The 22,955-nt window shown below is 40.1% G+C and overlaps 1 protein-coding gene across 4 annotated transcripts in view; it reads right to left on the bottom strand.

Moving 5' to 3' along the window:
• CSRNP3 (cysteine and serine rich nuclear protein 3) overlaps positions 1–22,955 on the bottom strand; it is a 94,680-nt gene that overhangs the window by 43,006 nt on the left and 28,719 nt on the right. Inside the window, exon 1 of one of the 4 annotated variants that reach the window (XM_028747603.2) lies at positions 9,131–9,372. The exons of 2 other annotated variants lie outside the window; for them this stretch is intronic. The gene's annotated coding sequence lies outside the window, so the exon portion shown is untranslated. Of the gene's footprint in view, positions 1–7,145; positions 7,284–9,130; positions 9,373–22,955 lie in introns of those variants that run through there. One more of the 4 variants, XM_028747595.2, reaches the window with a different exon arrangement.

The following is a 22,955-nucleotide window of genomic DNA, read 5'->3' as shown; positions in this document are numbered from 1 at the left end:
AACCTTGGAAGTTTCTTTGGGTAAAGGTGAAAGAGAAAGGAGATTTGCCCATTTAACATTCTGTACGCTGCTCTTTTTCAAAATCTCTCTCTGTGTGCAGGGAATCAAAGAAACAACAACAGAAGAAAGCTTGCTTGAGGAAGAGACACATGATAGGATGGCTCTGAAAAACTCTTAAGGAGAAATTCATGGTTTTAAAAGATTTTAAAAGGAAACCAAGGTCAGCTTATTAAAATGGCCATTATTATGCTGCAGCCATTTTAAAGGAGGGTCAGCAAAAACAAGGGCCACTTTATTTCTACTAGATTAAATTTAATCTAGCAAATTATATGAGCTGCATATGTATGATTACTACCAGAACATCATTATTTTGTGTTCTGCTTAGATTCACTCACGTTTTAGAGCCAAGAACTGCTGCATGAATTCCACACACATACCCCCATCTACTGAAATTGTAGGCATTTACACATACACAAACACATAAGTATTGCCTTACCAGTTTCTAGTAGGATCCTTATGATGCCATGTCTCAACTCTATAATTGGTTCAGAGCAAAGACAAAGACTGACAGCTGACAAACAGCAAACCAATTCATCTTTCAGAAAAGCTTTCTTGATCTCACAACAGATTACACCTGTCTCATTCAGTACAATCAGCCATCTGGACCTTCCTTGGGATGTGTGCTTAAACTTCAAGGTCTGCTTATTATGAGTACCTTTTGAGAGGAGGGGCATTGTTATCAACAGCAAATGCATTTATCCCTATCCTCAGGATGAAATCATCTTCTTGTTCAGATGATGTGCTTTTGGGCGGGTAGCAACCTTACAGGGAAGTATTGATTTTTAAATCAAGCATACATTAAAAGGGAGGGGAAAGTAGTATCACCGCACTTTTAACGCTCCTACATATTCTGGACCCTGTCCATTTTGTTTGTGATTAAATGGCTGAGGCGTACTTCACTTTCGCCCCATCGTAGCCAAACCCTTTTGTTTTAGTCTCGCAACCTTAAAGAGGAGAACTGTTAGTTTTGTGATAACATTAGGGATGCTGTTAAATTGTAATGTTCCCCTTGTTATAGAAAAAGAGCCATTACATTTAAGTGTGTGTTTACTGTAAGCATTTAACAAGCTCATATATATTTCATACCGAAATCTATAATGCTTGCTTTACACAAACATGTTAGTGGCCACACTGAGGCCCCCCCCCCCAATTATTTCAGCTTTCTGAAACAGATTCTCTGAATGTTGTGCAATTAACTTTAATGGTGAAATAAATAGTGATATGTGTGTTTCAATAGTCCCTTGGCTGAATGTTCTTGGGAGAGTCAAAATTCATCAAACCCACACACCCATATCCTTCCATTGGTGGAATTAAACTGGTGCCCCTGCAATCATGCAAAAACTGTTGATCCAGTGGACATCTCCACTAATAACAGATGAAAGGAGGGGATTTTCCTCTCCTCTGCCCCAACCCAACTGGGTGCAGCAAGTTGAGGGACCCTCCAAAATAGGGTGTAGGGTGACATGGGAGCTGCAAAGAGGCGGCAGAATTAGCAAGAAAACAAAACACTCAACGACCCATTTTCTCCCAACTAAATCCTGTTCACAGAAGCATCTGCTGGGTCAAAAGCCCTCTGTGAGCACAAGGGCACCACTTGGCTACCAAGCCCGTTTGATGAAAATGTCTTGTTCACTCAGTCTTGCATGGACACCAGTAGTGCAGTAGTGTAGCTATTTTCAGATTCTGAAGTTCTTCCTGCCAAATTGCTTTGTTTGATAAAAGTTGCTTATTTTAAAGTTATTGTGATGACTTTTTATATTGGATTAGGCTGTTACTATTAATGCTTGGTGTTTTATTATGTTTTTATATGTGTTGGAAACAGCCCAGAGTGACTGGGGCAACCCAGCCAGGTGGGCGGGGTATAAATAAGTTGTTGTTGTCATAGGAGGGTTTCTGGACTGCTAGCTGCAGTGGCCGTGGGAGGGTTTCAACTCAAGAGATAGAGAAGAAGAAGAAGAAGAGTTTGGATTTGATATCCTGCTTTATCACTACCTGAAGGAGTCTCAAAGCGGCTAACATTCTCCTTCCCTTCCTCCCCCACAACAAACACTCTGTGAGGTGAGTGGGGCTGAGAGACTTCAGAGAAGTGTGACTAGCCAAAGGTCACCCAGCAGCTGCATGTGGAGGAGCGGAGACGCGAACCCAGTTCACCAGATTACGAGACTACCGCTCTTAACCACTACACCACACTGGCTCTCTGGAGTCCCCTGATAAATAACAAATAACAACAGTAACAAAACCAATACATTTAATAATTTACTGATATAAAACAATTTGCCTTATTTTTATTCTGTGTATTTGCATTTTACATTTTAGAAATGCAATTCCTTTTTTTTTAAAAAAAAGTAGTCCCAAATAATTATTGAATCTTATATCACAAGAGGATTAAAATGGTGTGTGGGTTTCTTACTGAATTAAAAACTGTGTCTGCTACTGTGCACAATGCCAACAAATGTTCCAGAGAGAAGTTTAAGGACTTTCAAAGAAGTCAAACCATTTCATTGGTGAGAATTCTGTCATCTGTTTCAGAGGACCATAGCTTGACCCCTGGAGCCAGTTTCAGAAACATGGGGATCTACAGGTTGGTTGGTTGGTTGGTTGGTTGGTTGAGTGTGTGTGTGTGCGTGCGCGCGATAAAAACCTAAATGGGTCTGAATTAATTAAAAGTAAACTCCTCATGGAAGACCTAACTTGTTTCCCTAAAAGGACACATTCTACTCATTTAAAAACATGCTGATTCCCGGACCGTCCACGGGCCGGATTGAGAAGGTGATTGGGCCGCATCCAGCCCCCAGGCTAATAAATAAATAAACAGAAACAATTTAGCACGCCAGATAAGAAAAGGTTTATAAGAAAGTCAGGTCCACTTGGACTTCAAAATATAACAGGAAAACGTATCTAGTCAAAAACTAGCTTTCTTTGTCCCATGATGTTCTAAAGGGGCAAGTCATGTACATGCTTTAGTCACCCAGTTTCTAAATGTCTGTGTTCAGGTCATTTGAAAGTTATCCAAGATGGCTCTCACCACTTGGATTTAAGGCCACCCTCAACTCAGAGCCACTTCCTTCAAGCCAGAGCTATTTTTCTAGCAGAACTCACCAATAATGCCTCCCTCATTCTCTTAGAATGGCAATGGTGCCCACCTGAGAGGTGCCGGAACTGAGTTCCTGTGAGTTCCTTCTGCTTCAAGCTGTTGCTAGGTGTGGAGACAGAGACGATGGAAGAGAGCCAACCAAACCAGAGCTAACAAACTTGTCTCCTTTTTTGAATCTAAAACTTTCAGGATTGGATAAGTGTGTCCACCCATCCTTTCTTATGATGTGGAGAGCAACCATATTTTACAAGGCTGCAAAAGGCAGAACTTGTGAGAAGCCTAACATGAGAACTTATTCTTCTATGATGATGCCCGCATTATCAAGCCATTTGAAGCTTGATTTTTAAACGAACAATCTTATGTGCATAACCTCCCCACTTGAAATAGGCAGGAATTGGAAAGTTCCCTAACATTTCAGATAGCTTATTGACTAAACATTAACCAGTCCAGATGAAGGGGTGAGGAGAGAGCCAGATCTTGTTGCCTGGGTGATAGACAAAGAAATGCATATACTACTCAATACAACTAGCTTTGCTGGCTCCCAAAATGGAGTTTTCTTCTTTTAAAATGGAGGCCAGTACTGCCAAGCTAAGCAGTGCAAGTCAGGTTCATTGCATCCCCTTTGGTTAGGTTTTGATCTGCTGGAAATGGAAATCCTAAAGGCACATAATCCCAATCAAGACTGCATTTGTACCTATACAGCAATGACCCTGGAATTTGGCAACAAAATTGGCCCCTCTTTTGATCTCAGAGGGAGAGGGTTGTGGGGGGTGGATGTTTCTAAGCCTCACATCACAGATAACAGCTGGAAAAAATGGGGACAATGGCACTTGAGGGATAAAAATTCAAAGAGGATACTTTGAAAGAAGGCATGTGCTCATAATTTATCAGGCTTCTCTACTCTGCCCATTCCACCTGAAAAATTATAGGCTCTGTCATCCATTGATCTCCATTATCCTGGTCTAAGCTTCATTGTGCTCCTAAACTTTTCAGTTCTTCTTCCAATTTCTGAAGTTATCCATATATTGGAATTACAATGTATTATGCAACTTTGTATTCTTTGTACTTGCACACTTATACTGAGTTTGGGAGTCCTTGGTTCAGAATCTGAATATTTTTCTAGGCCCAGAATCCTTGATAATGGCTTAGCCTAGAATAATCCCAATGAAACCAAAGCAGACTATTGCCTAAGCACCTGAACTGGTATGGTATTAAGGTCTTAATGATGTGTTCATTTGAATTTTCAACCCTCCCTTGTAGATGCCTTGCTTTGGTTTGTTGGTAGAATGTTCAGGGTACAAATGTGGTCACTGAATAAGACCAAATTACCTGTCATTAGGGATGGGAGAGAAATCTGATTCAGTTCGCATCTAAAGCCAAGTTTCTCAAAATGGCACTTTCCGAAACAATATGAGAACCAAAACACAGCCATCCTTCAAAATTCGCAACTCTGAATTTTGTGATGCAGCTCTCCAACGAAACCATGTTACAAAAATGCGTATAGTAGGAGAAAATGTGCCTAAAATCAATATATTAGTGGAAATAACAAACAGAAATGCATTATATTAGGAGAAATTAGTTACAAAAATGAGTAATTAGTGAAAACTAAATACAAAAATGTGTCTATTAGAAGAAATTTGCACTAGGATGCTGAGTGGTTTTAATTAAGATTAAAAATAATGATAACAGCAAATTGGTGCAGAAAGAGGGAGAACTGAGTTTAAGATTGAAAAAATTAGAAACTGAGAAAACCAAAATACACAGATCCTTTCACCTCTACCTGTCATTATGTGAAACTATAGTTGCCATTCACACACTTCATGTTAATCTTCCAGAGGCTTCAGTGAAGCTCCAGTTGTACTCCAGTGAATGCAATTCATGAACTGTAGTAACGTCTTGACAGACATTCCTCTGTCCCTTAACCAAGAACAGTTTGACCCTAAGGAACAAAACTGATTCCTCTTACTGCAGAGCATGACATCTCACATAGAAACAACAGTGCTCCTTACTCTTGACATTTTGGCTGAGTACATACCATATATTTAACAATAATAGTAATAGTAATAACAACAATAATTTTATTATTTATACGCTGTCCATCTGGCTGGGTTTCCCCAGCCACTCTGGGCAGCTTAAAGCACATTTAAAGTCCACAGCTTCTTCCCAAGAATTTTAGGAACTGCAGTTTGTTAAGGGTGCTGAGAATTGTAGCTCTGTGAGGGGTAAACTATGGTTTTCAGGGTTATTTGAGGAAGCCACATGCTTTAAATGTATGCTGCATACGCAACCTTTGATCCAACAGTCCTAAACTGTAACATTATCAAAAATATTGATTGCAGATGAAGATCCTATCAATAGTTTTAAACATTTTACCTGGACTTTTGCTTGGGACCTATCGGACATTTTTTATTGCCTCCATTTAAGTCCTACTTTTTATATTCTGCTGATGTTCTCTGTTGTTGTGAAATTTTATAGCATCCATTGTTTGTTTGTTGGTCTTTACATTGTTTTTATGTGACATATTTCTACCAGGACCATATAGTGAAGGGCAGACTATAAATAAGGTAAAAAAATAACTGATCAGCTGCAATAAGAGTATCTGGATTGGTCCATAATGCATGGAAATAAATATGAATCAGATGGTTTCTGATACAAATCTCTGGTTGTGAAGGTGCAAGGTATGGGCTACTCTGCAACAAAGCAAACTAACCATGTCTTCTGCCATAAAACTAGACCTTTGCAGTAAAAACCAACTTCTGAGGGACAAAAATGCACACATTTAAGCTTGCATCGTGACTGGAGTTCAAAATCTAGACACAGTCCAACCAATGTTAAATACACTAATGTCAATGGAAGACGTAAGTACATCATCAAATATCTCCCTAATAGTCTTTAGTATTTAAAAATGTTTAACTTTCCCAAGAACGTTCAATCTGATTTGTTTTCAGAATTTATTGTCTTTGTTTTTATGTAAAATGTTCTGTGTGCTACTAAATATTTTGAAGTAATACGATATTCATCAGTGACAAAAAGAAAAAAGAAACCTAACTAGGGATTTTACAACCACATTTTACCCCTGGTATGCCTGTTTTATGCAGTGAGCAAATTAATCCTTTAGTCTTAATAAAAACACTTAAGAGATTATAAATGCTACTGAAACTATAAGGGAAGTGCCACATTTATGCCAAATGGAAGTTTTACATAAGCTGTTGGATATATTGGGGTTTTTTTTATTATGATTTGGGTTCAAATACAACCTTGCTACATTGACACTTCCAAAAATGCTCTGATCCGTGCAGTAAACTGGCTGTGCATTTAAGCTGGATAGCCAGCATACAACATGGATCAGTGCATTTTCGAAGTTTTGTTGCAGAAAGGAGCGCTCAAGAACCAAATCATAATAAGAAACAGTCAAACAGCTTGTGTTGATGCACATTATCAACTTCTACATCTAGCAACTAGATCAGCCCCAAGTTCACATCTCTTAACTTCCATCCCCCAACATGTGATTGGCACTGTCAAATCTGCCCTGTCTATAATCTGGAAATGACCACCCGATGAGAAGCCCAATATGACATGCATCTGGGAGAAACAACCTGTAGGAACTCAAGACCACACATGCCCCATCAACCAATACTTAAAATTCTGTGTGGATTGAAGCCACGTTAAATTCAGGGCTCAAAATTTCATTCAGAAACATTTTTAAACTTGCCACATTTTCATTTTGACAGGCCTAAACATTATTATTATTATTATTATTATTATTATTATTATTATTATTATTTAAAAAATCAAATGGGACACTAAAATCCCCATGCATCTTTCAATGGGACAGAACGGCAATGTTCAAAACCAAGCAATGCCTACAAAGACATACATGCACAGCCACCGAAAGGTTCGTCTAGATACAGGATGACTTTGGTAATCGCAAGTGAGCCCAACGCACTTTCTGGAATGAGGAGCACACAAGGATACAAGCTTTAGATAATACCTGAATTGGGATATAGTTTCAGATAAGCTGCAGGGTCTTTTCAACACAGGAAACAAAACCTCTCCCTCCTCGTTTCGTGCCAGCAAAAGCTCACTGCAGTAGTCTGTGTATTCCGCCCCCCCTTCCCCAGTCAACTGTTACAGCCTTCCACCAGCTCTCTGACCTTTGAACTCATTTCTTCTCTCTCTTCCCCCCCCCCAGCTCCCTCTGCAGTCAAAGCTACTGTGCTTGTCTAATTTGCATAAGGCTTGCGAAGGGCCTGTCAGCAGCTAAAAGGAGAATGCTGGCTGGGTAAGAAATTGTAGAACTGCAGTTCTGCTGGAATACCTGAATCACTGGAGGAAAGCGGAGGCAAGGGAGGAGGTATTATGTTTGCACTAAGCACTGCTGCGACTGGGGCATTTTAGAAAGCCACTGCTCTCACTTCAACTAATGTAAGGCAGAGCATTTTTTTTCTGAAGAATACGCAAACGGAACGTTGTTGCCATCCTGCAGGATAACCCACTAAAATCAGGCTCCAGCGGCTGGTTTCCAAGGTGACCAATATAGTCAAATATCCTATTTAAATCTGGGGAGGGAAGTGGTTGTGAAAATCTCTGCCACTAAAGCTTTGCTGTCTGAAATGCAGCTAGCCTGATGTTGCTCATTATTATTATTATTATCATTTATTAAATAAGGGTGTCTGTCAATGTGTCTGATGATATTTTCATTTCCAATACATTTGCATCATACATCCTCACGTTGCAACAGCTTTGTGCCCATGATACTAAAACTGCATAAATAACGAAGGGAAATAAGTGGTGCTCCGGTTTTCACACCAGTGAAACTGTTTTAACAGCCTGATACAAAATAACACTGCTAAGCTCTGTAAACATAAGTCTGTATTCAATATGGCGCCAAAAGAGTAAGAAGTGAAAGAGTTTCTCAGATTAATTCTCCAAAACGTTCAAGAAGGAAGTGAACATTTTTCTTTATTGGTTTAGAGAAGTAGCTCAGGCTTCTATTATTTCCTGCTTACTCCCATTTTGCTTCCTGCAGGATACCTCACCCCTGTTCAAAGTTACTGGTTTTGTATTGCTGAAATGCATATTAAAGATTAACAGTTCCATTTCTTTCAAGATTGGAAAGCATTTAGATATTCCATTGTTTTCCAAAAAAATGCTTGATGCATGCACCTCTACGGTACTATCAAACTTTTATGTTTCATACAAAGCTAATTTCCTCAAAATCAAAATATTAAGAAGCAGCAACACTTAATTTTGCAACCTACAAATGGTCACTTAAAATGTGTGGTAGCATTCTTTGTAAAAATGAAACAGAAAAGATTACACATCCCTTACAATAAAATCAATAAAACAATAGGGGGGGGGAATACAAAGCAGAGAATAGTCATGTATGTTCTTCTTAAAGCCTGGTGGGATATGTTAGATGCAGGTTCCTTATATGTGTGCTTCTGCCTTTGCATCATCACCCCTAAAATATTTCACAAAAGCTAGTATTGGGGGAAAATTATATGCATCCTAATTAACATTCCAGTGTATGCCATTTATCATTTAAAAACATAAAAGAAAATTGCCATCATGAAACCACATGGTTCCTCTCAAAATAATGAGGTTGACAAGACATCAGCATAATAGATCGTTGCTATACTGAAATAACACAGCATTTCAGAATTGGCTACTGATCAGTGCTAGGGGTTGACTTTAATGAGTGAATGTTCCATTACTCCTGGATCTGTAATGTTTCCGGCTGCAGAGTTTTAATATAAAAAACCCCCACATTAGCTACAGTTACTTTACATGGTTTATTTAACAAGGCATTCAACTCCTGGGCATCAAACAAGCCACACCTTACTGAATTCAAAAATGAACCAAATATATTAGCAACCCAAAATGGTATAAGCGAAACTACTACTGAATGGCATTCAAAAACATTGAAATCTCAGAATAATCTGAAGCAGACAAACAAAAAAACAAAAAACTGACCTGTTCAAATGGGTGGTTTTTTTTCCAGTCCATACACTTTTCCTGATAATTATGCACCAACATAGGCTGTCATTTTGTAAGTGTGTGATGTGTTCTCTGCCTTCCTAGTTCCAGCGGAATCTTCTTAAAATTTCCCCAGCCCTGTCTTTTATTGCCTGTACCATATGCTTTATTGTTCAGCGACAAGAGCTACACTCTGCACAAAGACTCATTACCTACTGCTTGCTTAGCAGCTTCAGTGTCTCTCTGACGCTGCCTATGTGATCACATGGGAGTTTTGTCTGATAAAACCGGGCATACTACTGATTTCACTGTCTATGGATATTTTTATCAGCTTAAGGTCTACTATGAAGAAAGAACAACAAATGATAAAGCTGCTTTAAGTCATTAACGGAATACAAATTATGGAAATCCCTTCACAACCCGTTTCCATGCCCATTACAAATCCCTTCGCAACCTTCTTTACAAAACATGGATTCATTAGAGATTTGAAATTATGATTAATACTTGCTTTGTGAGGACTAATGACAGTATCACAGTAAACTATCTCTATGCAGGATTTAATGTCAAATTCATATTGATATTTGTGAAAAGGAATCAGCAATATGATTGGCATCCTGCCAATAAACCTATTAATACTTTTAAGTTGCTAATATTGTATGAAAACTATGATTGAAATTCTAAGGATCCTTACTCAGAAGTAATCAGTGGGGCTTACTTCCAAGTAAACATAATTAGGAAGAAAGACATTAAAGAAAGCCTTGTTTTGCTCTGAAAGCTTACAGTTGCAGAATTCCACACACACCCCTCTTTTTTTTACTCTTTTAATACTCTGAAACTGAGAAAAAAAATAATCAACTAATTTAATACCCTTGGATTAAATTACCTATCCGACATAGTTTAACACAAGATGCAGATATAGATATTCAGAGTTTAAGACTGTAAATTCAGATTTAAAGATTTCTAAATGGCAGAAATCTTCCATTCCCTTCTGTTGATTCATTACCTTGGTATTTGATAAAATGGCATTTCTTTGGAGGACAATAACTGGCAAAACTTGCTCAAAAGAATCACAAATAATTGAGTACCTCTGGAAATGTGTCATCTCCAGGAAGAAAGGAAAGTTAATTTTACTTTAGAAAATTTGAGATCCCCACACATTATTTTAATTAGAATAGCTATGTATCTGTCTTTTGCTGTGAAAACCAGTTCCGCCTAAATAATGAATTGTTTTCACTGCTTACCGCAAAATTGTATTTATTCATTTTATCCATTTATGATAAAATAGTCATTGCTAAAATTACATTTCGGCTTTGAACGTAGATAAATGACAAATGGCAATGTCATTTACTCATTAACATTCTTCAAATGGCAAAAAATACCTACTTGTTATCCTTTTCAATGGTTCACTCATTAGCATAAGTAATTGACAGCTTGTTGCTCATTAAGGGTATGACCAATCATTGCAAGTGGAGTCAGTAAAAACAACGTTGCTAACCTTGCTGGATTCAGGATTGGCTTCTAACAAAGACCACATGATAGAAGTCCCTTTCTAAAGTCCATAGCACCTCTCCATCTTAGTATGTGTATATGTGTGTGTGTGTGTGTGTGTGTGTGTGTGTGTGTGTGTGAAAATGTTTTATAATGGGCTTTCTAATAATTATACAGTATGAAACATCTAACTGTAATCTGATAATATTATCTAAGGTGTTCCATAGCTTTTCAGATGAGACAAGCAGGTTATTCTGTCACTGAATTGTCTCTAGATTTCAGTTCTAATTAGCATTTCTTTTATATCCATAACATCACAGGTAATAATCAATTTAAGTTCTACCATTTTGGTGAAAACACATCATAATACACAGATTGAACAGATGGTTCTTGGTGAGAATCTGTAGGGGCAAAGATGATAGCCTTATATGTTAATAAGGGGAAACGAAGATCAATTAGGCACCTTATTCATTAAGAGGTGGTTTTTTGTTTGTTTTTTTACTTAACAGAAAGGCTTTTTTTCATTTATGATGCCATAGAATACCAAGGATAGAAATAAACAAAAAATGGTAGCCATTTTGCTGTAGCAGTCTGAAACAGGAAAAAACCCTCAAATGCTTAGCAAATGGTGGAAGATGAAATAAAAGAATAAAAAGTTAATGTGCCATTACTGCACACTGCAGGAAGAAATAAATGGTATGATTGATTGATTGATTGATTGAATGATTGACAGACTGATATATGGATAGACAGGAAGCTAGGGCATGTTAAAAATATATATTAAAATATGAAAGGTTAAGCAAGCTATAGTAATGAAGTCTGCTTCTATACAGACAAACAGTAACTTATATTAAACAATCAATTCTTGGCTTGCAAAATTTTAGCTTTTATTTCTGAAATCTAGTTTTTCTCCAGCTACATCCAAAACGTTAGGAAGTCAGATTCATGCAGAAAGTTTATACCAGTAGTTAAACTGGAGCTAGTTTCCTGCTTGGCAGGGGGTTGGACTCGATGGCCCTTGTGGTCTATTCCAACTCTATGATTCTATGATTCTAGTCTCAGAAATTTAACTGGGGAAGGAGAAAGCACCTCCTTTTGTATATGAGATTTGGTAACTCACACACTTTGTAAGCATGCCAACAAAAGCATAAACAAACATGAACACCAGAGTAACCCATTATACATTATGGACTTTCCAAAATGGTTTTGACAAAGCCCTATTCAGATGTTCCTCAATCATTTTCAGTTGCGCAAGGAAGGACGGAGGAGAGTGATGGTTTACTTGCTGCCTCCTCAGCCTCCGTTGCATTCCTGATTCAGAATCCTGGTTGTGCTGGGTTCCAAATCACACGTGGGGCATCCACAAATAGAGCCAGCTCCTCACTACAGGCATTCGTCACCCAATGAACGCAGGGCATAAGAAGAGACCTGCTGGATCAGGCCCATCTAAGGCAGCATCCTGTTCTCAGTGGCCAACAGCATGCCCATGGGATGTCTGCAAGTGGGAACGCAACAGCATTATCACCTACTTGTGATTCCCAGAAATCACGACACAGAGGCATACTACCTCCAACAGTGGATAGACAATGTAGCCATCATGGCTATTAGCATTTGATAGCCTCGTCCTCCATGGTTGGGCCAACGGAGGGTTGCCCTGTGCATAGTGTATCGCCCTGGGATTGCTTTCCAATGAAATTCGGGCTGAAACTATTTAAATAAACAAGAAGGAAAATGCTTGAGCGGGAATACAGTGGTGCCCCGCAAGACGAATGCCTCGCAAGACGAAAAACCCGCTAGATGAAAGGGTTTTCCGTTTTTCGATGCGCTTCGCAAGACGATTTTCCCTATGGGCTTGCTAAGCCGCTAATAGCCTTTTAGCCGCTAAGCCTTTAATAGCCGCTAAGCCGCTAATAGCCTTTTAGCCGCTAAGCCGCTAAGCCTTTAATAGCCGCTAAGCCGCTAATAGCGCTAATCCGCTAAGCCGCTAGACGAAGAGACTCGCGGAACGGATTATTTTCATCTTGCGAAGCACCACTGTACTTGAAAAGGACTTTAGTCTCCCACCAAAGGTTTCTGAGGGAACCTAGCAGTCATGTGATAGGTAGTCAGATAAATCATTGGTTTAAAAACAAGATGTTAAGAGTAAGAGTTGTTAAGAGTAAGAGCTGCTTCACAATGGAAGGGATGGCAGGTAGGCATTGTGGTTCCTTAAAGGTATGTTTTCAGCCAGGTACTATTTAACATTGATAAACGACCTGGAGTCAGGGATGAGCAGAAAGTAGCCAAGTTTGCAGATAAAACTACCGTAAGTAATTCATAAGCAGCAATAGCTCCAGCAGCCTGGGATAATCTCCAAATGGATCTATCCAAACTGGGCAAATGGGAAACAAAATGAACGAACGCCTGTGTAAGTAAGTGTAAACGTATGTACATTGGTGCAAAGCACCAAACCCAATTTTGCATATGCACTGATAATATATGGCATGGCTGTGATCAGTGCTATTTTTCTAGAAAAAGAATTACTGCAGCTCACCACGAACTTCTTCCTTGTTCTCTTAGAATGGCAATGGCGCCCATTTGAGAGGTGCTGAATCTGGAAAAAAAAGTCCTAGCTTTGACTCTCAAAGTCATTCTGGGATTGTGGTGGATAGCCCAATGACAACAACTCAGTGTGCAGCCACAGAAGAAGGGAAAGCTATAGAACCTTTGGCCCTCCAGGTGTTACCAAACTCCAGTTCCCATCAGCTCCAGCAAACATGGCTCACTGACCAGAGATAATAGGAACTGTAGTTTAGCAACATCTAAAGGGCTAAAGGTTCCAATCCCTGCTATAGAGTTTGAGGGGTTTATTTGTTCAGAAAAAAGACAAAGGGGCAAGTTAGAGGTTAGAGTTGTGAGTGGTGTAGATAAAGTGAGAAAAGAGAGGTTTTTTCCTCCCCCATAATATCGGGATTTGAGGTTGCTCAATGAAATGGATTGGTAGTAGATTCAGGACTGGCAAAAACAAAGGCACGCTTCTTAACAGTCAATAATTAATTTATGGCATTCATTGCTAGTAGATGTGGTGATGACCATTGGTCTAAATGCTTTTAGACACATTTATGGAGGGTAGGTGTATCAATGGCTATTAGTTACGACAGCTAAATGGAACATTCAGATGCAGGCTGCCTCTGAATATCAGCTGGTCGGGAGCAGGAGGGCAAACAACAGGAGATATTTCTTGTCTTTATGCCCTACTTAGGCATAAAAGTATTCCTGGAGGTATCTGGCTGGCCAGTTCATAACAGGATGCTGGGTTGAACGGATCACTTTGTGTGATCTAGAAGAGCTTCTCTTCTTAAGGTGGCCATGGACACAACAAACTTAAAGAGGGACCTCACACATGCCTTGCCATTTTATAGTAGCAAGTCCCAAGAGTACTTTTCTCCCAGATATTTTCCCTCCCCCACCACTCTTGTATCTAGTTCTACAAAAGGGGAACCATCTTTCTAAAACAAAAGATTCATCAAATGGGAAGAGAAAGTGAGTTCCGACGCTGGTTACATCATAAGCAATATATAATAAGCAAATCTCCTACACATCTTTCTCAAACAGTGTCCCTTCCACTTACCATTTATTTAATTGGATGTGAAAAGCATAGGACCATGCGAAGGTACCTTATGCCAAATCAGACTATTGGTCCATCTAAATGTAAAGGACCCCTGACAGTTAAGTCCAGTCGCGAACGACTCTGGGGTTGTGGCGCTCATCTCGCTTTACTGGCCGAGGGAACCAGCGTTTGTCCGCAGAAAGTTTTTCTGGGTCATGTGGCCAGCATAACTGGCGAAACCAGAGCAGCGCATGGAAATGCCGTTTACTGTCCCGCCAGAGCGGTACCTATTTATTTACTTGCACTTTGACATGCTTTTCGAACTGCTAGGTTGGGAAGAGCTGGGACCGAACAACAGGAGCTCACCCCATCGCTGGGATTCGAACCACCAACCTTCTGATCAGCAAGCCCTAGGCTCTGTGGTTTAACCCACAGCGCCATCTGCATCCCATTGGTCAGTGCTATTTACACTTACAGCCAGTGGTTTGCCAGGGTTTGGAAACCATACTTGTAAATGCCAGGGATTGAACCTGGAATCTTCCAGATGCAAAGCAGATGTTCCATCACTGCACTATAGCCCTTTGCCTAGTTGCACACATATGTGCGCGCGCACACACACTCTATATTGAAAATAGTGGTAAATGCTGCCTGTCAGGAGAGGCAGTTCCATGCACTGTTTTTATTGAGTCACAGCAGATTCATTGTTTTAGCTATGTCACTACTGCACAAAATAATTAGGGCATAATGCCCCCATCTGCTGCATACCATATTTCATCTTGGCACATCAGCCCTTTACGGAAGCTTTGCTACATTCTTCTATTGTACCAAAGCCGCTGCAAAGGGTAACAGTTAAGGGACTCGTTTGTGCATTGTCACGATGCACAAGTGATAAGGAACCTCAACGGGGCCTCAGGAGGAGCCAATTTCTTTGATAAGAAGGAAAATGGCAAAAGGTTCTAGCATGTATCAGTTTACAGGATTAAAACAAAGAAAGCAAGTCGTTTGTCAAATTCAGCAAGATGTCCACATATTTCTCTGCAGCACGGTGCTCCTGTTTGCTGGATTGGCTCTCTTTCCTCCTCCATGACCCTATTTCTTAAATGTGTAATAAGGCCCTTCCTAAGGAAACGTAGCAAGTTTCTATGGAAGAAACGAGCTCCTCACCAACTGTTATGCAAGCAGTGTTTTATGAACAAGGCAGAGTGCCAACCTGTCCTACTCTTTACAATTGGTTCAATGAGGACAACGATATACTACTTCCGCTTATTCAGCTGAGCAACTGGGCTTGGAGACAAAGCAACTCATTTGTTTTTAAACAGCTTTTTGCTACTCAGTGGCCTTCCCAATGGAGATGCCTAAATGTTTACTTCCCCCCAAAATACATCAAGAGTTAGCGCTCCCTCCTAATTGTATATCCTGCATTTGAGATAGCTTCAGGATCCAGCAATTTTCCCCCCACCTGGACTTAACATACTGTTAGGCTCTGTTATGTGTATGGCACATTGTGGCCAAGCTGTCTTTGATGAAACTCTTATATCCCAGTCAAAAGATAACCCTGCCTGCTGCAATTTACACACAGCTACTCAGGTAAGCCAAGTACTATTAGCTTTAACAAAACTAATACCCTGCTAGAAGAGTGCAGTTGAATTTGTACCTGAAAATCCCAGGTATCATTAGACCTTCTTTGTATTCTTTACCACAGATGCCATGCTAAAGAACACTAGAGTGCTGAAGTCTATGCTTTCTAAAAACTTGTGCGGTGACAGAATTAAAATAGTATCATTGCTTATGACTTGACACTGATTTACCATTAAGGGAATTTCAGTATATTAAGCACTTTCAATTTATCTAATTTTTAAATTAAAAACATACCCCTAGATCTAGAGCTCCATGTGTGCCCTGAAGTACAGATAGAGCTTCGCCATGAATGGGTTTTCCAATCCATGTGAGAGATTGCTAGTTCAGAGTGACAATTCACAACACAAAAACCAAACGCAATAAATGTCTTTAAGGCTGCTATTTTCAGATCATTTATTCGGGAATTGCCCCATTGAAAGACTTAAGTGGTTTGAGGTTTGCAGTACAATTATTTATTATTATTTTACTCAGAGCACTTTTCTGTTTCTCGCTTTGACACAAAAAGGAAGGTTTCTTGGAGAAAGAAAATCAAAGTTCCTTTGCCTCTTATCTGGGAGGGTGAGGGAGGAAGCATACAGTGAGAAATGCCAAGGTAATAAAAATAAGATGTTACCAATTCCATTCACAGTTTCACTCAATAAAGCAAGTTAGGCCAACAACACATTCTCAGACTCCTGTACCCAGTAGGAGACTTAAGCAGTGCCATTATTCCTAGCACCAGGAGTTGTATTATATCCTTTGTCAACATTTCATCAACACATTCTCTCTTTTGGACACTTGCAGTGTGATAGGAAACGGGAAACTTATGTAAGATTTGTAAATGTCTACGGGTTCCTCCTACACATACACAACAAAACTGCTCTTTTATCAGCATCAGAGTTGACAACAGATGTACGCCTAGAGCAAATTTGGGGAGGTGGCGATTTTTCCTGAGGTAAAACATCTGAGGAGTTTCAAGGGGAGCAAAAAAAAAAAAAAAAGAGTTTCAGAACATGAACATTTCTTCAGTGGGTTCCTGCACATCTCAAATATTTGTTTGGGTTTCTGTTGAGAGATTATTACACAGACAAGGAATTGGTTTTAGAGCTATGTACTAAAGACAGCACCCATAATGAAAATGAAACAACAATTTACTTTTAATTATACTCTGAATTCCAAATATTTACTGAGTGGTTGTGGGGAGGGGGTATATGTGTGTGTTCGATAATGTTGTAAGGAAACATGTTACCTATTGATATATGTCACAAGTTGAGGTGGGAAACCTGCAGCTCCCTAGTTGTTATTGTTGTTGGAGTACAGCTCCCATCATTCTTGACCAGTGGCCAGGCCAGCCAGGGATGATGGAAGTTGGAGTCCAGCAACATATGGAGAGCCATGGGATTCTCATCCTTGGTTCTGGGCAAAATGAATCACAGGCTTTTTTCTTTTCCTTTTTACATCAACTGTAGTTAAAATCTACTCTTTTAGGTGTGGTTTCAAATCCTATTATACTAGAAACAAATGAATAGTACCATTACATCTCTGCCTGCCAGCTTTTCTCCCACATAGCTAGCTATAAAGCTGTTGTTCAAAGCTGAAAAGAACATACTATGCTCTCAGAAGTACTGTGTTTAACTCACAAATGTACATAATACCCTCTCAGATGCTTAGCTGAACTACATTTTCCTTCAATAATATTATCCATGTTCCACTTGCCCACATCAATCTATACATGCTCTTATTTAGTACATTGCTTGTGTGCCCTCATCACAAATGAATGATTGTAAATTGTTGTGGGTGACGCCTTGGGCCCCATGACCATTTGATAACTCCTAAGACAGGGGTAGGCAAACTAAGGCCCAGGGGCCGGATGTGGCCCAATCGCCTTCTCAATCCAGCCCGCGGGTGGTCCGGGAATCAGCATGTTTGTACATGAGTAGAATGTATTCTTTTATTTAAAATGCATCTCTGGGTTATTTGTGGGGCGTGCCTGGTGTTTTTACATGAGTAGGATGTGTGCTTTTATTTAAAATGCATCTCTGGCTTATTTGTGGGGCATAGGAATTCACTCATTATTATTTTTTCAAAATATAGTCTGGCCCCCCACATGGTCTGAGGGACGGTGGACTGGCCCATGACTGAAAAAGGTTGCTGACCCCTGTCCCAAGAGTTGCAAAATGGGTAAATTTTATATACTGATCACAAGAACTGCTTTGGGAAGTGTGGCAATATCCTTCCTTTATTCATCCTTCCCATCAAGCTAATTCTCACGTTGCAGTCTGGAACATGGGGGGGACACAATGTTCCCCTTCAACTTCTGATTGATACTTAGGTCCTGCTGACAGTCAAGAAGAGACTATGTGCTTTTGATTTACTCCTTTCTCCTTCTCCCCACTGCCCATTTTTCAACACACTCATGATCTAACTCCATGCTAGACAGGAGATCTCTAATCCGCTCTCCTGATGTTTAGAGCTGGGCTGGGGAACATGTGGCCATTCAGATGTTGTTGGACTACAATTCCCAGGCACCCTTGAACATTGGTCTTCCTGCCTGGAGCTGATAGGAGTTGGAGCCCAACAACATCTGAAAGAGCTAGAATGCAGAGCTAGAAGACCAATGGTCTGACTCAGTGTAAGCCAGGTTCCTATGTTCCTAGTGAAGGAATGGGAAAGTCTAAGAAGGCTACACTAGGTTGGCTCCCCACACTATTTAGAACTTTGCTTGACTTGGGTTCTAAATGGCATATAGAGCCCACATGCCCAAATCAGGCTCCTTGCTGTACACCTTCAACCTCCAATGCACGAGTGACAGTGGGACTAAGCCACTAGGGGTATATACAGCCCTCATCTCCCTCACACATGTTCAGCACTGAACTTTTAAACAAAACTTCCGCTTTCCTAATGCCTCATGCTACTGATATTTATGAGAAGAGTAAAATTGTGAGTCTGAGATACGCCTGAGCTCTGCAGCAATGAGAATATGCCAGAGCTTGCTCCTGTCCTTGTCAAATCCCTCTGGAAAGGGATCCTTTATTAATGAAGCCGAAAGAGATTTTTCTATTGACCTTAACCAAGCCGTTGAGCAAGAATGGAAATTGCATCTGGCAGAAAATGTATGTACATTATACAACAGCTCCGATCATGTGCCAGTCACAAATACCTTATGGTTTTAAATGTATTTTATGTTTCCAATAAAAAGAAGAAGAATGCACAAGGGAGATGGAAGCAACTATACTAACAAAAGATAAATTTTAAAATGTGTTGCATCCTTAATACTTTATATTTTATTTATAGGAGAGTTACCTATTTGCTTAGGGTAGAGCTTTTGGTACAGCCTAAGATCTTGGCTCAGGGAACAGCAAAAGGAACTTTTGTACACAGAGTGGGAGACACTTATTTGTTCTGTCTGCACACACTTCTTTTTATTTACTTATTATTTATTTCAACATTGCATATACCTCTTAACCCCGTGGTCTCCATGCAGTGCATAGTGAGGTTATAAAAGATACAACACAGATAAAACCAGCTAAAATGAATAACAAAACCAAAGCGCTAACTTTAAATGACAGCTGAAATAAAAAGGTCTTTACCAAGTGCCAGAAGTTCACCAGGAAGGGCACATGTTGAATCATAGCTGGGAGGGAGTTCTATAAAATTGGGCCCATAATACTAAATATACAACTGCTTGTGGATGTGAGCTGTGTGTCCAAGCCATGGGGGATCATTAACAGACTTCTCCCAAGACCTCAGTGATTTAGCAGGGACGTAAGGAATCAGGTGGTCCCCTAAGATTTCCTGGACCCAAGTTGCTAAGGGCCTGGTAAATTAATAAAAAATATCTTGAATTTGTCCTGGTAGCATATAGGCAGCCAGTACAAGTCTTCTAGCATCAGAGTTATATTATGGTGGTAGTCTATTTCCACGAATTATCTAAGCATGGCATTTTGAGGTCTGGGAGGGCAAAACTGCCTCTTTCTTTTGTATCTGTAAGTAACTTATGCTTTATCCTTGGCCTTTTGCACCAGTCGCAGCTTCCAGACCAAACTCATTGCAGTAAACAAGACTTGAAGTTACCAATGAAGTTAGACAGTTGAACAAGCTTCCTCAGGAGTTGGTTGGCTCTCTTCACTGGAGGTTTCTGAGCATAGGTTGGGTGGCCATCTGTCATGGATGATTTAGTTGAGATTCCTGCATTGCAGAGCACTGGACTAGATAACCCTTGAGGTTCCTTCCAATTCTATGATTCTATGAATGCATGACTCACTGTGGCCAGGCTACCCCCATCCAAGAATGGCTGCAGTTGGTGTACCAGCCATAGTTGGTAAAAGGCACTCCTAGCCACTGAAACTATCTGAGCCTCCAGTGACAAAGATGATCCAGGACCAACCTTAAACTATGGACTTGTTCTTTCAGAGGGAGTCCAACCCCATCCAGAACAGGCAGCTTGGCCCATCTCCCAGATATGGGAACATCCATCAACAGTGCCACCATTTTTTCCAGGGTTCAAACTCAGTATATTGGCCCTCATCCAGTCCACTATGGCACCCAGACAATGATCCAAATAATACATAGCCTCTCCTGACTCAGACGTTATTGTGAAAATGAACTCTAGAGGGACAGGGGAATCACAGAGGCACAGTGGGCTGCAGCTACAGGGAAATTGAAGGTTCCCCCTCTCTGCACAACTTGAAATGCTTATCACTTACTCAGTGGGTCTTTTGATTCTTGCCAATGTATAGTAAACAAAAAACTGCCATGCTGCCATGCTAAGTAGGCACTGACATCTGGAATTTTTTTTAGGTAGAGACAACAAAATTTAGAGCAAACTTCCCATCTCTTATGCTCAGGAACCACTGCCTACCCTACTGAACTAATGAAGATGGAAACCAAGAAGCAATTATGACAGTGAATCGCCTTAACACAAATAATACTTTTTATAATAATAATAATAACAACAACATGATAATACTTTGTACGCATTCTGGGAGCTGGAAAAGTTTTAAAACTGTTCCAAGTGTTCACATCCTTTCCCACAGGTAATCCTCTATAATGCTGTAGGAATTATTCTTTGTTCTACGGGAAAGGGTAATGAAGGCTACCTGTCAAATCCTGCCGTTATTTCGCTGCACAATGCAAGCCTTCTCTCAGCTGCCCAGACACCTATCAACCCTCTGTATGCGCTTCTCCATACACTGAATACCAACCTCCAGGAAAAGAATGAAAGCAGAACCTATTCTGACCTTTCCTGCCAGCTGGGGTCGACCTTTCCGACCTCATTAGAGGGCCGAGTACGGAAGCCTAAATAAAGAGTTGTTGATACACTTGAGGGTGAATTAGAAGAGGCAGGAATTTGTCCGGCTAAGGAGCAACTATACATTTTTCCAAGAGCACTGAGTTACTGTGCATTTTCTTTCTTTTTGCTTTTATTTATTTTCTATATACATGTTACATACATTCCAAAAAAAATACAGTTATACAAAGAAACAGATTACCAAATATCACAAAAAATAATTAATAAGAAGAAAAATACAAATAAAATTATACATATAGCAGAAAACAAAAGAGGAAAAAAGAAAAAGAATTATAAAGATTAGCAAAATGTCAGAAGAAAACTAGAAAAAATTGACTTCCTTCGACCTCTGTACATACAGTCTATATGGTCTCGTATCTTAGGTTGTCGGCAATCATTTTAAACTTTATGGAGAGATAATTTGTTTACCTGTGGAGTTTTTAGTCTAGACTAAGCCAATCATAATTTTGGGAACTGACATTCTTCATATAATTTGTAAATTATATGAGTTACTGTACATTTTCATCAGACAGCCCAAGAGATTATCGTTTTCCTCTTCCATTTTCCATGCACAGAGAAACAAAAGACAAAAAGATGGAGACTACAATGCTCTTCATCCAGAGCAGACCCATTTACTTCAATGGGATTCCCTCAGAGTAAACAGGACATGGAACATACCTGAGATGCACATTAAAACAGTGAAAGAATGGATAAGATCACAGGCCGCACTAAGTATGCAGGGTTGCGTGTGGGTCTTGGGCAGATTCAGACTCATCAGATATTTCTGCACAGTGTAAAAAGGTAAAGGTAAAGGACCCCTGACAGTCAAGTCCAGTCGTGAACGACTCTGGGGTTGTGGCGCTCATCTCACTTTACCGGCCAAGGGAGCTGACGTTTGTCCGCAAACAGTTTTTCCGGGTCATGTGGCCAGCATGACTAAGCCGCTTCCGGCAAACCAGAGCAGCGCATGGAAACGCCGTTTACCTTCGCGCCGAAGCGGTACCTATTTATCTACTTGCACTTTGACGTGCTTTCATACTGCTAGGTTGGCAGGAGCTGCGACCGAGCAACAGCTCACCCCGTCACGGGGATTTGAACCATTGACCTTCCGATTGGCAAGCCCAAGGCTCAGTGTAAAACCAAGGCAATCAGGGACATCACACATTACAATTTTAGCAAAGCACCTATTTCCATATGGGCAAGTCCCATGTCATTCTGGCATCATGCAGAATGGGAGTGTGTGGTATAGAAGGTAGAAAAGGGAAGGGAAAGGAAGGCCCTTCAATAAATAAATTTGAGAAACCCTGCTTTTACTCAAAGTGGTACGCTAAATGGTTATTTGCATGAATAATGAGGGATCCACATAGGTCAGTTAAAGGCCAATTTATTCAACCTTCTAAATTAAGGTACCATTAATTTGATTTTTTTTATTGCAATTTGGGTGGGGAGAATAAATAAATCATGAATCTTTGATCATGAGCCTTGGGGTTGTGTTTAAGTATAATAAATCCAGAAGGGAACACAAGAAACTGCCTTATACTGATTCAGGCTTTTGGGTCCATCTAGCTCAGCAGTGTTTACACTGTGTGGCAATGGCTCTCCGGGATTTCAGACAGGGAGTCTCTCTGAGCCCTACCTGGATTGAACCAAGGTCCATTTGCATGCAAGGCAGAGGCTATAGAACTGAGCTAAATTCCATCCCCATAAAGCAGAACCATGGAGATAAACAAAATGAGAGGGGTTATTTACCTGTATTTCCTATGGTGCTTTCCTGCTCAGTGAACCCACCAGGTGGTTTTGAAGGGTGGGGTTATATTGTTGGTTCTTGAGGCGCTTTG

Source organism: Podarcis muralis, chromosome 1 (assembly GCF_964188315.1).
Source record: "Podarcis muralis chromosome 1, rPodMur119.hap1.1, whole genome shotgun sequence".
Lineage (NCBI taxonomy): Eukaryota > Metazoa > Chordata > Lepidosauria > Squamata > Lacertidae > Podarcis > Podarcis muralis.
Note: the sequence above shows the minus strand (reverse complement) of the source record. Positions and strands in the feature narration are given on the sequence as shown.